Raw genomic sequence first — 15,322 nt, forward strand, 5'->3', positions numbered from 1 at the left:
CGGGCCTAGACCCTTCATCAGAGAGGGGGATGGGGTGAGGGTTCTGGAATAAATAGGGAGAGAGGGGGAGGCGGACCGAAGATGGAGAAAAGAAGATAGGTGGAGAGGAGATTATAGGTGAGGAGGTAGGGAGGGGATAGGTCAGTCCAGGGAAGATGGACAGGTCAAGGAGGTGGGATGAGGTTAGTAGGTAGGAGACGGAGGTGCGGCTTGGGGTGGGAGGAAGGGATGGGTGAGAGGAAGAACAGGTTAGGGAGGCAGAGACAGGCTGGACTGGTTTTGGGATGCAGTGGGTGGAGGGGAAGAGCTGGGCTGGTTTTGGGATGCGGTGGGAGAAGGGGAGATTTTGAAGCTTGTGAAGTCCACATTGATACCATTGAGCTGCAGGGTTCCCAGGCGGAATATGAGTTGCTGTTCCTGCAACCTTCGGGTGGCATCATTGTGGCACTGCAGGAGGCCCACAGAAAATAAACCATTTGGGCAAACTAGTGAGGAATATAGAAATTGATAATAAGACCTTCATTAAAAATATAAAGATGAAGAGAAAGGTCAAAATGAACATAGGCCCCTTAGAAAATGAATCTGGGGAGGTGATCATGAAGAATAATGAAATGGCAGAGGAGTTAAATAGATATTTTGCATCAGTTTTACACTTGAAGATGCTTTGAATATCCCATTAATATCAAAGAATGCAATGAAGTAATTAAGTACCATCACCTTCATAAAAGAAGTAGTATCAGACAAAGTAATGGGGTTAAAGGCAGATAAGTCTCCCAATCTTGATGGTTTGCATCCTAGGATTATATAAGAAGTAACCATAGTGATACTGGATGCGTTGTAATTTTCCAAAAGTTGTTGGATTCTGGAGAAGTACTAGAAGATTGGAAAAGTGCCAATGTGACATTCCTATTCAAAAAGGAGGGAGGTAAAAGCAGTAACTGTAGGCCAATTAGCCTAACATCTATTGTTGGGAAAGTATTGGAATCAATGATTAAGGAAGTGATGTAGGGTATGCAGGGCAGATTGATCTTAGTAAGGTAATAGGTTGGCTCAACATTGTGGCCGAAGGGCCTGTACTGTTCTATATTCTATGTTCTAATAACAGTGTATTTGGAAAATCATAATCTAATTAAGCAATCAGCATGGCTTCATGAAAAGGAAGTCATGTCTGACTAACTTATTAGGGTTTACTGAGGAAGTCTCAACCAGAGTGGATAGAATAGATATGTTGTATTTTGACTTTCAGAAGGCTTTGGACATGGTACCTTGCAAAAGGTTAAGACATAAGAAGCCAAGGTGTTAGAGACAATATATTAGCATGAATAAAGAATTGGCTAATAGGCAGGAAACAGAGAATGGGGATAAGGGATTCCTTTAAAGGTTGGCAACCTGTAGTAAATGGGGTTCCATAGGGATCGCTGGGACGCCAACTGTTTACTATATATATTAATAACGTGGAGGAAGAAAGTGAATGTACTGTAGCCAACTTTGTAGATGACACAAAAATAGTTGGAATGGCAAATTGCAAGAGGGCTACAAACGGTTTACAGTGAGTAATTGATAGGTTAAGTAAATGACAAAAAGCTTGCCAAAAGAAGTCTAAAATGGGAAAATGTGAAGTTGTTAATTTTGGAAGAGAGAACAGAAGAACAGAGTATTATTTAGATTGAAAAGAACTGCAGAAAGCTGCAACACAAAGGAACTTGGGTGTGCTTATGCACAAGACAAAGAAAGTTCACAGATAACACGGTGCGAAGCTGGATGAACACAGCAGGCCAAGTAGCATCAAAGGAGCAGGAAAGTTTGATGTTTCGGGTCGGGACCCTTCTTTTTCTGAAGAAGGGTCCTGACCCAAAACGTCAAACTTTCCTGCTCCTCTGATGCTGCTTGGCCTGCTCTGTTCGTCCAGCTTCGCACTGTGTTACCTCAGATTCTCCAGCATCGGCAGTTCCTGCTATCTCTGTAAAGAAAGTTCACACACAGGTGTAGCAGGTAATCAGGAAAGCAAATGGAATTTTGGCACTTATTTCAGAGGATTTAGAGTACAAGAGTTGGGAAGATTCACTGGGATGATTCCCAATATTGAAGGGTTGTCTTATGGGCAAAAGCTAAATGGTTTGGGACCACTGACTGGTGTTTAGAAGGATGAGAGGTGATCTCATTGAAACATATAGGATTCTTTCAGGGTTTGACAGAGCAAATGCTGAGAGGATGCTTCCTCTCGTGGGAGAGCTTAGAACCTGAGGGCATAGACTCAAAATAATGGGATGCCAATTTAAGACTGAGATTGGGAGGAATTTCTTCTATTAGACAGTCGGGAGTCTTTGGAACTCTGCCACAGAGAGCTGTTGGGACAGAGTCCTTGCGTAAATTTAAAGCTGAGACAGATAGAATTGTGATCAGCAGGGGAATGAAGGTTATGGGGAAAGGGCAGTGAAGTGGACATGAGGAATGTCAAATCAGCCATGATCCTATTCACTGGCAGAGCTGGCTCGAGGAACTGAATGGCCTACTCCTGATCATATTTCACATTGTTTTATGGTTTAATGTTTCTACAGGGTTTCTGAATATAGCGTACCAACAGAAGTGCTGTGCAATTAATCTCTGAGTTTTGTTTGCTTACAGACTTTCTCCATTCCTTCTTGCATTTGATTGTGATATATGTGTAAAAACAATAGAACACTTTTCCAAACCATTTGAAACCACTCTCTTCTGGAGATTTTGGTACATAACAATTGTCTTCTAAGAACTTCACTTAAATTTTGTTCAAAAATGTTTAATTATTTACTTGTTTCCTTTAATTCTATTGTCTAAGTTAATGTTGTCCAATATGTTTTATGCCTTCCGTAACTTGTAAGTTCAGAGAAAACAAACGTGAGTCTATCTTCACAATTTACTCCCCAAAGGTTTGGAATCATCCTGGTTACTCTGCAACCTTTCCTGTCCATTTACTTGCCCATTGTTGAGGAACGGGTCCAAAATCACACGCTACATTTCAGAACTGGCTTAACGATGGATCTCAATGTACTCAAAGTAGCAGGATGTGTTTTCCCCAGGGATCTATCTTGGCAACTTAACTTTTTTCTATATTTATCAATGAATTAGGTAAGGGAACATAGAAAACTGTACATTGATGCTTGCTAACAGCATGAATTTAGATGCCATGAACAGAATATTTCTCAGGGAGGTTGTTCGATTAAATGAGTGAGCAACCCAGGCAGACAGAGTGAGGAAGTATGAGGTCATGAACTTTGAAACTCAGAAAGGCGGACAAATTATTTCTAAATGGTGAAGTTAATAACTGTGGAGGAACTGAGAGACTTCCAAACTTTAGAACATAGAACATAGAACGTAGAACATAGAAGAACACAGCGCAGAACAGGCCCTTCGGCCCTCGATGTTACACTGACCTGTGAACTAATCTAAGCCCCTCCCCCTACACTATCCCATCATCATCCATATGCTTATCCAAGGACTGTTTAAATGCCCCTAATGTGGCTGAGTTAACTACACTGGCAGGCAGGCCGTTCCACGCCCTTATCACTCTCTGAGTAAAGAACCTGCCTCTGACATCTGTCTTAAATCTATCAGCCCTCAATTTGTAGCTATGCCCCCTTGTACAAACTGAAGTCATCATCCTCGGAAAAAGACTCTCACTGTCCACCCTATCTAATCCTCTGATCGTCTTGTATATCTCTATTAAATCCCCTCTTAGCCTTCTTCTCTCCATTGAGAACAGACCCAAGTCCCTCAGCGTTTCTTCATAGGGCCTGTGCAATGAGGCTGCACTAGCATTTTGTACAGCTGCAGCACGACATGAACGATCAAAAGCTAATGGATGGATACAACAACAATATCTTTAAATAATGATTTGCCAGCCATATTGCAAGAGGATTGGGATCTAAAGGGATGGATGTTATGCTACAGTTGTACATGGCTTTTGTCAGATGTCTGAATGCAACATTCAATTCTAAGCATTGCATCTTGGAAGTGGAGGGGAGGACAATGTATCTGGGGGCAGCACAGATTCATCAGAATGCTGCTGGAACTAAAATGTTAAAATTATGAGAATATTGTGTGTAGAGGCAGCTTGGATTCTTTTGGAATATATGTCTTAGAGTTGAACTAAGTGTTCAGATGTTTTAAAGGTTTGCGAAGGTATTTGAAATTTAGAGAATGAAACTGGTGTTGTGGGAGGAGTATCAGTTGTTGAATTTTTTGGTGGGAGTAATCATAATGGGGAAAAGGCTGAATTAGGCAGAAGTTAGCATTACAGAGCTAGATTTAATTTAGGTCAAGTGGATTAGAAACAGTTACTTGAAGATAAATCAAGTCTTAGATCAATGGGAGGCACTGAGGACGACAATGATGATTCAGATTAAATACGTTTTCTGAAAGAAATGTTGTGGGACTAAAAAATCTAGCACTCCTTGGATGTCAAGGGCTTGAAGGAAATGGTATAAAACAGGGAACCTAATCAAGGGTGTAAAACTGCAGAGAGCCTGGTGGAGTGTATCTGTGGAATTTCATGAAATTTCACTGGAAGGTTTGAAGTTGGGGAGAACTCAAAATGTGGCATGTAGCCTGTCTGCTGTCAATCTGCCTAACTTCAACATACCTCCCATTATATGGGGGTGGTGGGGGCATTTGCCCTTTTCCTATCGAAGCCAATTAATAGCCACTTACATTTTTCATCCCAACCTTACCATTACTTTACGTACTGGGCAGAGGTAGCTCCACACCTAGTATGTCACCTGGAAACTTAAGCTGACTGGATTGATATGGGCAAAGTGGGGTGACACTGATGTTGGAAAATGGCCAACTGCCTCCTTTGGAGATTCCCTGTCCATATTGGAGGGCTGCTCCGAAGATAATGAATTCTTTTATTCAACCCCTTCAGCCACGCAAATATAGCTCCTGCCTCCCATTCCATGTCCAACACCTACTATCATCTCAGTCCACTCATTAGATCTCACAATTGCCTGTCTCCAATCACTCCTCTTCTTAGGGACCTGCCTTCACTTCCTGTTGTGGCTCACACTCAAACCAGGCTCTGATAGGATGCTGGTCATGCAATTGTTTAGCCATTCTATAAGACACGACTAACTTCTATCTAGAAGGTAAGGGCTGCAGAGACATGGGAACACCACCACCTGCAAGTTTCCCTCCAAATCACTTACCATCCTAATTGGATGTTCCTTCTTTGTTGCTGGGTCAAGATCCTAGAATTCCCTCAGTAGTGACATTTTGGGTCAACCTACAACAAGTGCACTGCAGTGGTTCAGGAAAGTAACTCACCACTGCCTTCTCTAGGGCAACTAGGGATGGGGAATAAATGCTGGTCCAGCCAGCGATGCCCACATCCTAAAATCAAATTAAAATAAAGTGGGAAAACATCCTTTCTTTTTTAGCCAATTAACTTCCCGCAGAATATTAAACTGATGGAGGCAATGTGCTTCACAGGGATGCATTACCTGCCAAATCTTTTGGTGGGAGGGTGGGAAATCCTGCTATCTGAAAAATCCTGCCCCATAAGTGTAGGGGTGAAATTAAAATGGAAAATTGGAAAGCAAAATGAAGATATGGGGGAAAAAAACAAACTTAAGTCAAGGAATCTCAAAGCCTTTAAAATTAATAACACAAAGATTAAGAAAGAATAGAGTCTATTCCTGACCATGAGAAGAACCCGTGCAAAGAGGGAAATGTTGGTAAAGTAAAAGTGGGGTCAGAATGCAGTGTTAGTCTTAAATAATCCTGCTGAGCAGAAGAGGGGGAAAGTGTATGTTGGTGCACTTCGTAATGAATAATTCGTATCAGTTTTCACAAAGAGTGGGAAAATATAGGTGCTGAAAGTATGGAGTAGAAGTATGAAACATAAAGTGAAGTTAACTTTCTGAGAGAGGAAGTATTAAATGCTGTTACATCTTTAAAGTGGACAAATTACAAAATCCAGAAGAAATGTATTCAAGACTTGTAAAGACTTCAACATTTTTAAAAATTTTGAATTGTGAACCAAGATGGGAAAAGAATACTGCTATAAACCAAGGACAGTGGAAGGAGTTGATGCACTTTTAAACAGAAGTTACTTGAACTCATTGTGAGTTGTGTTTATACTGTTGCTTCGTTCAAGCCGTAGAGGAAGATACCTAATGGCACTCTGTGTGTGTGTGTGTGTGTGTGTGTGTGTGTGTGTGTGTGTGTGTGTGTGTGTGTGTGTCCCAAGCTGCTCCCAGAGACAGCACTTAAAGATGTGTTTGCACTTGTTAGTTTCTGTATGAGTTTTTTTCATCACAAGACATTTATAATTGAAGAAGGCCATTTGACTATCTTAAAATTATCTATCTGCAAAAAGCTGCGGGGTATTATTTTGGCCAAGTCCATCCAACTCTGCCCAGGTGTGGAGGTCTTACCCCCATTTCTGCCAGGTCCCATATTTGCTTGCATGGGGGAGTGGGTGAATTACACAGGCAAGAACCCCATACTCAGCAGAACTATTTAAGATTAGCACTGCATTCTACCCCGACTTCTACTTTTTCAAGAGTTTCAAACTGCAATTTGGGAGTTAAGAATTAATAAAGTAGGTGTAAATGCTTGTGAAGGGTGAATAAAGGTGTCATGATCTGATGTTTCTTAAATTGCTGACCATTTAGATATAAAAAGGAAGATGCATGAATTATCAATTCGTGTTAGGAACAACACTTTGATGGATATCTTTTATTGACAGGCCACCTGATGTAGGTTAAAAGACGACCACTGTTCTTGCTGTTTTAATAGAGATCTTCATTGATATTTTACACAGTCTGTGAATCACATCTGAGGTCAATATGAATTCTAGGCTGAGTTTGAAAAGGGTCACAAAATCACTTCTCTCAAGAGGCGCATGAAGTTTATATTTTTTGTTTGACAGTTTATAAAGATCAGCTGTCTTTAATGTGTTTCATGAATACAACTGATTGAACATGTGTGGGTTTAAAAGCTTTCTAAATGAAATTCATTTTCAGTATCACGTCTGTGTGACTGACAACTGCTTTAGTTAGAAAATAGAACATAGAACTGTACAGCACAGGAGTGGGCCCTTCAGCTCACAATGTTAAACTATTCACTTCTGCCTCCCCTTTGTCCATCTCTCTCCATTCCTTCATATTCATGTGTTTATGTAAAAGCTCCTTTAAACACCCCAATTATTTCCGCCTCCACCACTATCCCTGGCAGTGCATTCCAGACACCTACCACTCTTTGTGGAAAAAAACTTTTCCTCCAATTCTCCTCTGAACTTTCTCCCCTCTCACCTTAGATGTTTGCACCCCCCCATCAAACGTTTCAACTCTGGGAAAATGATTCTGACTGTCAACTCTACCTATGCACCTCATAATTTTATAGACTTATATCAAGGGTGGCATAGTGGCTCAGTGGTCAGCGCTGCTGCCTCACAGAGCCAGGGACCTGAGTTCAATTCTAGCCTTGGGAGACTGTCCGTGTGGAGTTTGCAGATTCTGGAGTCCTGAGGAATGGTCACCAGACCCGGAACGTTAACTCTCTTTTCTCCTGTTGAGCTTTTCCAGCAACTTTGTTTTTATTCTTGATTTACAGCATCCGCAGTTTTTTTGGTTTTTGTTTGCAGATTCTACCTGTGTCTGCATGGGTTTCCTCTGGGTTCTTTGGTTTCCTTCCAAAGTCCAAAGATTAGGTGGATTAACTGTGGGAAATGCAGGGTTACAGAGATGGGGGTAGCTCTGGGTGGAATGCTGTTTGGAGTGTCAGTGTGGATTTGATGGGCCAAGTGTACTGCTTCCATGCTATAGGGATTCTATGAAGTCTTTCCTTAAACTCTGTTGCTCCAGAGAAAACAACCCAAGTTCTTCTATCCTATCCTATCCATACCCTGTAATCTAGGCAGCATCCTGGTAAACCAAATCTACACCCTCTCCAAAGCTTCCACATCCTTCCTGTAAATGTGGCGACCAGAATTAAACACAACACTCTTAGTGCGGCTTATAAAGCTACAACATGACAACCTGACTCTTGCAATGCCCCGACCAATAAAGGCAAGCATGCCATATGTCTTTTTTACTATCCTATTTACTTGTGTGGCCACTTTCAGGGAGCTATGGGCTTGAACCCCATGATCCCCAGGGCAGGATTGACTGCCACGAGGGGTCATAGTTTTAAGGTGTTAGGAGGAAGGTATAGAGGAGACGTCAGAGGGAGGTTCTTCACCCAGAGAATTGTGAGCGCATGGAATAGTTTACCAGTGGTAGTCGTGGAAGCGGGGTTATTAGTGACATTTAAGCGACTGCTGGACATGTACATGGACAGCAGTGAATTGAGGGGAATGTAGGTTAGGTTATTTCAGTTTTGGATTAGGGTTATTCCATGGCACAACATCGTGGGCCGAAGGGCTTGTACTGTGCTGTACTTTTCTATGTTCTATGATCCCTCTGTACATCAATGCTGTTCAGGGTCCTGCCATTAACTGTATACTTTTCCTGAACATCTGTTCTCCCAAAGTGCAGCACCTTACACTTGCCTGGATTAAACTCATTCGCCATTTCTCTCCCTATGTCTGCAACTAATCAATATTCTACTGTAACCTTTGACAACCTTCTACCTTATCCATAACTCCACCGATTTGTGTCATGTGCAAACTCACTAACATATCACAAACAGCACAGGTCTCAGTATAGATGCCTGCGGAAAACCACCAGTCATGCAGTTCCAGCCAGAAAAACATCCTTCCACCACTACTCTCTGCTTTCTATAGGCAAGCCAACTCTGAATCCAAGTGGCCAAGTCACTATGGGTTCCATGATCCTAATCTTCTGGATGAACCTACTATGAGGGACCTTGTCAAACTGTTAGAAGTTTACTTTTTTAATGGACGTTTGGCTATGGAAGTGGTATGGGATGATGAGGTGGCATAGGGTATGAAGTGGCATGAAGGGCCGATGAGCTAGAATGGGAGTATGAGAGGCAGTGTCACCAGCTGGTTATATCAACAATTTTTTATTACTCATCTCCTACTCATTCATTAAAGTGCTGAACATGGTTAGAAATATTACTATTGGCCCAATGCCAGGCTATAAGAAGAAAAAAAACTGCATTGAATGACAAGATGTAAGATACTTAAAAGATCAATATCATAACAAAATCCAAACAGATTTAAAAGGATTTCACAGATTAACAAACACGTAAAAAGCCAAAAAAAAATTTGTTAGTACAAATTTTCGCAAGATGTGGGTATCACTGGCAATGCTAATACTTTCTATCTAGTCCTAAACACACTTTTTTTTTCATAATCATTCAGGGAATTTGGGCATCACAGGCTAGACCAGCATTTATTGCCCACCCTTAATTGCCTAGAGGTCAGTTAAGACTCAATCACATGTAGGCCAGACCAGATAAGGATGGCAGTTTCCTTTCCTAAAGAACATTAGTGAACCAGATGGGTTCTTTTTCACTGACAATTGATAACGGACTCATGGTCATCAGCAGACTCTAAATTGCTTTTTTTAATTGAATTCAAATTCCACCATCTGCCATGGTGGGATTTGAACCAGGACCCCCCCACAACATTACCTGGGTCTCTAGGTTAACAGTCCAGTCATAATTCCACAAGGCCATCACCTCCCCAATCCAAGGTAAACGGCCAAAGTATTCAAATGTGATTTGAGGAACAAATGTTTTATGCAGTGAATGATTAGGATTTAGAGCATGTGATGGAGCCATATTCAGTCATGACTTTGAAAAGGGAGCTGGATTGTTATCTGAGAGAAGATAAATGCAGGACTATGAGGAAAGGCATGGGAGTGGGGCCAGCTGAGTTGCTCTTCCAGGAGCTAGAATTGTCATCAAGGCCTGGATGGCCTCCTTCTCTGCTTTAATGATTCTATAATGCAAGATGCTATGGTAACCAGGATTCAGAAATTCAGCTTGGTAAACCTCTGTGAATGATTAAACCTGCCTTTTTCCCACCCTTAGGCTAAAGTCAGTGTCCAGACTTTCATCAGGATTCATATAATCTATAGGCTTTTATTGAATCTAGATAAGCATTAACGTACACTGAATGAATTCATTTTTGTAAATATTTGCAATTAATACATTTTCAGGCCAAAACTGCTGATCATTTTCTGAGGAGAATGGTGCTGCTGGAAGATGAAGTTCCACACCAACAGTGAAGATTCAATCAATTAACTCCAAAAAGACATAATTATTGAATAACTTTCTCAGTAACATGTTAACCAAGTTGAGAAACAGCTGAGATAGTAGGAACTGCCAATGCTAGTGAATCTGAGATAACACGGTGTGAAGCTGGATGAACACAGCAGGGCAAGCAGCATCAGACGAGCAGGAAAGTTGTCATTTTGGGTCGAGACCCTTCTTCAGAAGAAGTGTCTTGACCCGAAACATCAACTTTCCTGCTCCTCTGATGCTGCTTGGCCTGCTGTGTCCATTCAGAAACAGCTGATACCGGTTCACTGTATTGTGATTAGCAAAAAAAAATTCACAAGCAGCTTTCATATTTTAGAGCTGCAGAGCTTCAGATCGAGCTATCAGCATTAGGAACCCACTGTCTAGAATACGTAATGGTGATCCCATTAGATAGGGAGATATTTATATTACTCCTTTATTCAGATGAGGGGACAGAAAGCACCATGTGTAGTTATGGAAAAGGGCAGGAACATGGATGTGAGGAATGTTAGATCAGCTATGGTCCTATCGAATGGCAGAGCAGTTATGAAGGGATGAAGAGCCTACTCCTGCTGCTATTTATAATGGATGTACAGTAAGGTTGCCAAATTTGCTGATGATGCAAAAATTAGAAGGAAAAGAAATTGTGAATGGGACACCAGGTGGTTACAAAAATCTATTGATAGGTAATAAAGTGTGAGGCTGGATGAGCACAGCAGGCCAAGCAGCATCTCAGGAGCACAAAAGCTGACGTTTCGGGCCAAGACCCTTCATCATGAGCTCTATGTTTACTATACCACGTTTCCATTCAGACATTCATAAAACTGCGTATTTGTAGTACATTTTACTCTTACAAGATAAACTAAAATAAACATCCCTTCCAACCCAGTTCTGTTTCTTTACACCTTTCAATTCTTATTGCCCTGTGCTGAAAGCAGTGTTTAAACCTGTTTCTGCAAAGGCTACCTCTTAAGTGTTAATACTGTAACCTACTCAAAACAATGCCATCCATGCCATTGTGTCTCCATAACTCACTCAAAACTATGAAAAGATTATAATATTAATTAGCCCATAGCAACCGTCCATTGGGATCTGAATAGGTTGCAGGACATCGAACAACTTCATGTCCTGACAGTCTGCTGTTCATCGTCTCCTTAAAATTTCCTTCTGCACTACCCATTCCTATAATATGGTGCTACATATTTCTAACTTTTATTTAGTCTACCATCTTGTACCAGCGTATGGATTTACACTTTTAAATATACATTAAATAGGGCTGCTACCTCCTTTCAGAAACTTACATCAAAACAGCGCTTCCGTGAAACTGCATGAATGAATGTCTATGAACCGTTAAAACCGGCAATAGAAATGAAATCACATGACCCAGCAGGAGATCGGTTTAATATCCTCTACACTTTTATTATTACACTTTTACAGTACCTGTATAATTTCTCACTTATTTAGATCATTTAGGTCTAGCATTTTTACTAACATTACTAACTTTAAAGACAAAAGAACTAACGCCTGGTAATTAAACAAGCTCAGACCAGACAGATATTCTAATCCCACCTGAGTAACAGCCAACATTTAGCACGTGCTTAACCATCTCCTGTTTCCCCAGGATAGATGTCACACAAATCTGCGTACAATAGACACAACTGTGTAACACCAGAGTGCTAAAATTTTAATGTATGTAAAAACTGTGTATAAAAGATGCTATTATAAAACTGTACTTTGGATTCCATCACCGCCTCGAACTGAGCGCCTGCAGATACTCAATAAAGAGGCTATTTTCACCACTCACCGATCTTGGCCATGATTGAATACAATCTCACAATTCTTAAACAAGGGGTTGAAAGGTTATTAGGGAGGGTAATGTTGACGTACCATCATGCTATACTGTAGCCTTCCAATTTATAGATGCTTTTAATCAACCTGTTCAAACACTTTTTTATGACAAAGAAAATAATACTACTGTGAACCTGGGAATTAAAACAAACATTGAATATATTAAATAGAGATGCTATTTCCTTTCAGAAACTTACCTAAAAACAGCGCTTCCATGAAATTGCACGAATGAATGTGTAAGAACTGTCAAATCCCAGCAACAGAAATGAAAACTCATGACCCAGCTGCTGATTAACAAACCTCACCAGGTTAGCAGTGTCTGGTATGGATCTGAAGAAGATTAATAATTGGGATAGAAGTTAACTCTGTTTCCTCTCTCCACAGAGGCTGCCTGGCCAGCTGAGTTTCTCCAGCATTTTCTGTGTATGTTGTGACACATTTCTGCAGCAGGTGTGACTTGAACCAGGATCTTCTGGCCCAGAGATAAGGACAATACCACAGTACTCTAAGAGTTCTCATCGTTTCTTTTTAAAAAATATCTCTTTTTTACTAATCAACCTGTTCAACAATGTTATTACGTGCCGAGCTGGTGGGACTTAAACGTAGGTCTCTTGGGCTGGGGTAGGGACACAAGCATTGCATCACAAGAGGGCTCCCAATTTTTTTTGATACCAAATTATCTGTTTGACTAATTAATCAATTAACAAGTTAGAAGCTCTTCCCATCAATGACAACGACAAAGGAAGGGTATGGAAAGAGTCTGAAGTGAGACGCAGCCAAAGTGAGCATATAGTTCAGAGATTTTGAAAGCAACAAAAATAAAGTTGCTGGTAAAGCTCAGCAAGTCTGGCAGCACCTGTGGAGGAGAAAAAGGAGTTAACATTTTGGGTCCGGTGACCCTCAGATTTTGAAAGCAACATGGGATTAGAACTGGTGACTCTTTCTGCATTTTAAAAGTTTAAAATTTAGTAGTCAAAATAAAAGGGTAATAATGTAGCAATTCTGAGGAATGGTCACCTGACCCAAAGCATTAATTCTGATTTCTTTTCACAGATGCTGCCAGACCTGTTGAGCTTTTCTGTCAATTTCTGTCTTGTTGATGTTAATAAGGTAGCTCATTTGGCTGACTGAGGGACAATTCACATGAACCCAAAGGATGGCCTTAATAGATGTTGATTACAATTAAAGCTTAACTGGTGTGAATCATCTTAGTTTACCTCGGCTCTATTTAAGAGGGCCTATTGAAAATGCACCATGGTTAAACTGTGAGATAACAAAGTGTAGAGCTAGATGAACGTAGCAGGCCAAGCAGCAGCTTAGGAGCAGAAAAGCTGACTTTTCAGGCCCAGACACTTCATCAGAAATGGGGGAAGAGGGTTCTGAAATAATTAGGGAGAGTGGGGGAGGCGGATCGAAGATGGACAGAGAAGATAGGTGGAGAGGAGACAGACAAGTTAAAGAGGCGGGGTTGGAGCCAGTAGAGGTGAGTATAGGTGAGGAAGAAGGTAGGGGATAGGTCAGTCCGGGGAGGATGGGCAGGTCAAGGGGGTGGGATGAGTTTAGTAGGTAGGAAATGGGGGTGTAGTCTGAGGTCCCACATCAAGCCACACCCCATTTCCTACCTACTAATCTCATCCCGCCCCCTTGACCTGCCCTTTGTCCCTGGACTGACCTATCCCCTCCATACCTCTCCACCTACACTCACCTTGCCTGGCTCCAATCCCGCTTCTTTAACTTGTCTGTCTCTTCTCCTCTATCCATCTTCATTCCACCTCTTCCCCTCCACTCCCTATTTATTTCAGAACCCTCTTTCCCCCTCCCCAGTTTCTGATGAAGGGTCCAGGCTCAAAATGTCAGCTCTTCTGATGCTGCTTGGCCTGCTGTGTTCATCCAGCTCTATACTTTGTTATGTCGGATTCTCCAGCATCTGCAGTTCCTATTATCTTTTGTTAAACTTTGCATGGTCAGGAAGGAGAGATCACATTGGGAATAGGACACAGCCAGAATCAGTTTATTGTTTGGGGAGTTTGGAGCAGAGGGGGAGAGTTGCCCTTTGCTTGCTTTTTTTTTGGTTCATAGTTTGTAAGCTTTTTTTAAACGGGATAAATTGAAGCACAGGAATGGGGCAGCAGCACAAAAAGGAAGAGTGACATCATAGTCAAACCCTACATTTATTACATGGTAATAGCTGCTAATTTGTCTACATATTATGTTACTTTCAGAATGATGGTAAATAGGAGAAATATTTCAGATTACAAACTAAAAGACCAGTAGAAAATTTCTGAAAAGCAAATTAAGAATTAAACAATAAAATGGAGATGCAAGGCCAAGCAATGTGATGTTTCTGTGTGAGGTGGGAGTTGGTGGACCCCATTTTGGTTCATAGTGACCAGATCCCTAGCAAGTATTGGTTCTTCAGGAACTCTGGCTCAGAGTTCATGAGTTTGAGCTTTGAACATTGCAACACATCAGGGAGGGGGATAAATTGCCTGGATGCTGTGTTTCAGGTGCAGCCACACCCTTGAGATTAACTACCTTTTGAATTCTGTCAGTGGCAGAGGCAGGAGAGTGTGACTATGAGAAAGGCAGGTAAAAGGATCCAGGAGATAATACTGAAGGAGCATCAGCCCTAGAGTTTGTTTCACACGTTTGAGAATCTTGCTCCTTTATGGATGCAAACTGACCATAGCACGATGATGCAGGAAGCTCTCCCAGAGATGGGAGAGAAAAGAGAAATGTAGTTGTCATTAGGAATAATATAATCAGAGGATATCTGTGGCCAGTGTCGTGAGTCTTAAGTCTGTGTTGCCTGCCTGGCGCTCAGGTTCAGGGTATCTTCTCCGGGCTGCAGGCAAATTTGGAGTGGGAGGGGAAATATCCAGTTGTTGTGGTCCATGTAGGTCCCAATGATATAGGCAAAAAGAGGATCAGCTGAGGGAATATGAGCAGCTAGGGACTGAATTACAAAAAAGAGGAAGTGTTCTCTGGGCTGGTACCTGCGACTATTGGCACAGGGTTAACAAAATTAAAGAAATAAATGGGTAAATGGAAATAACACCACGCCAGCCTCTGTGGTGCTCAGCTTTGTAAGTGACACCTTGGACCTTTCCATCCAAGCACGGAAGAGAGGTCGGCAGTTGGAATTTATAACGCCTTGCATGGCCCACCGCTTGAACCGCTTCCCCTCTTAATTTAAAACAAGGATCTGCGGACGCTGAGTTTTGGAAACAACAAAAACAAAACGGGGTATTGCTGGAGAAACTCAGCAGGTCGGGCTGTATCTGTG

Source organism: Stegostoma tigrinum, chromosome 2 (genome assembly GCF_030684315.1).
Source record: "Stegostoma tigrinum isolate sSteTig4 chromosome 2, sSteTig4.hap1, whole genome shotgun sequence".
Lineage (NCBI taxonomy): Eukaryota > Metazoa > Chordata > Chondrichthyes > Orectolobiformes > Stegostomatidae > Stegostoma > Stegostoma tigrinum.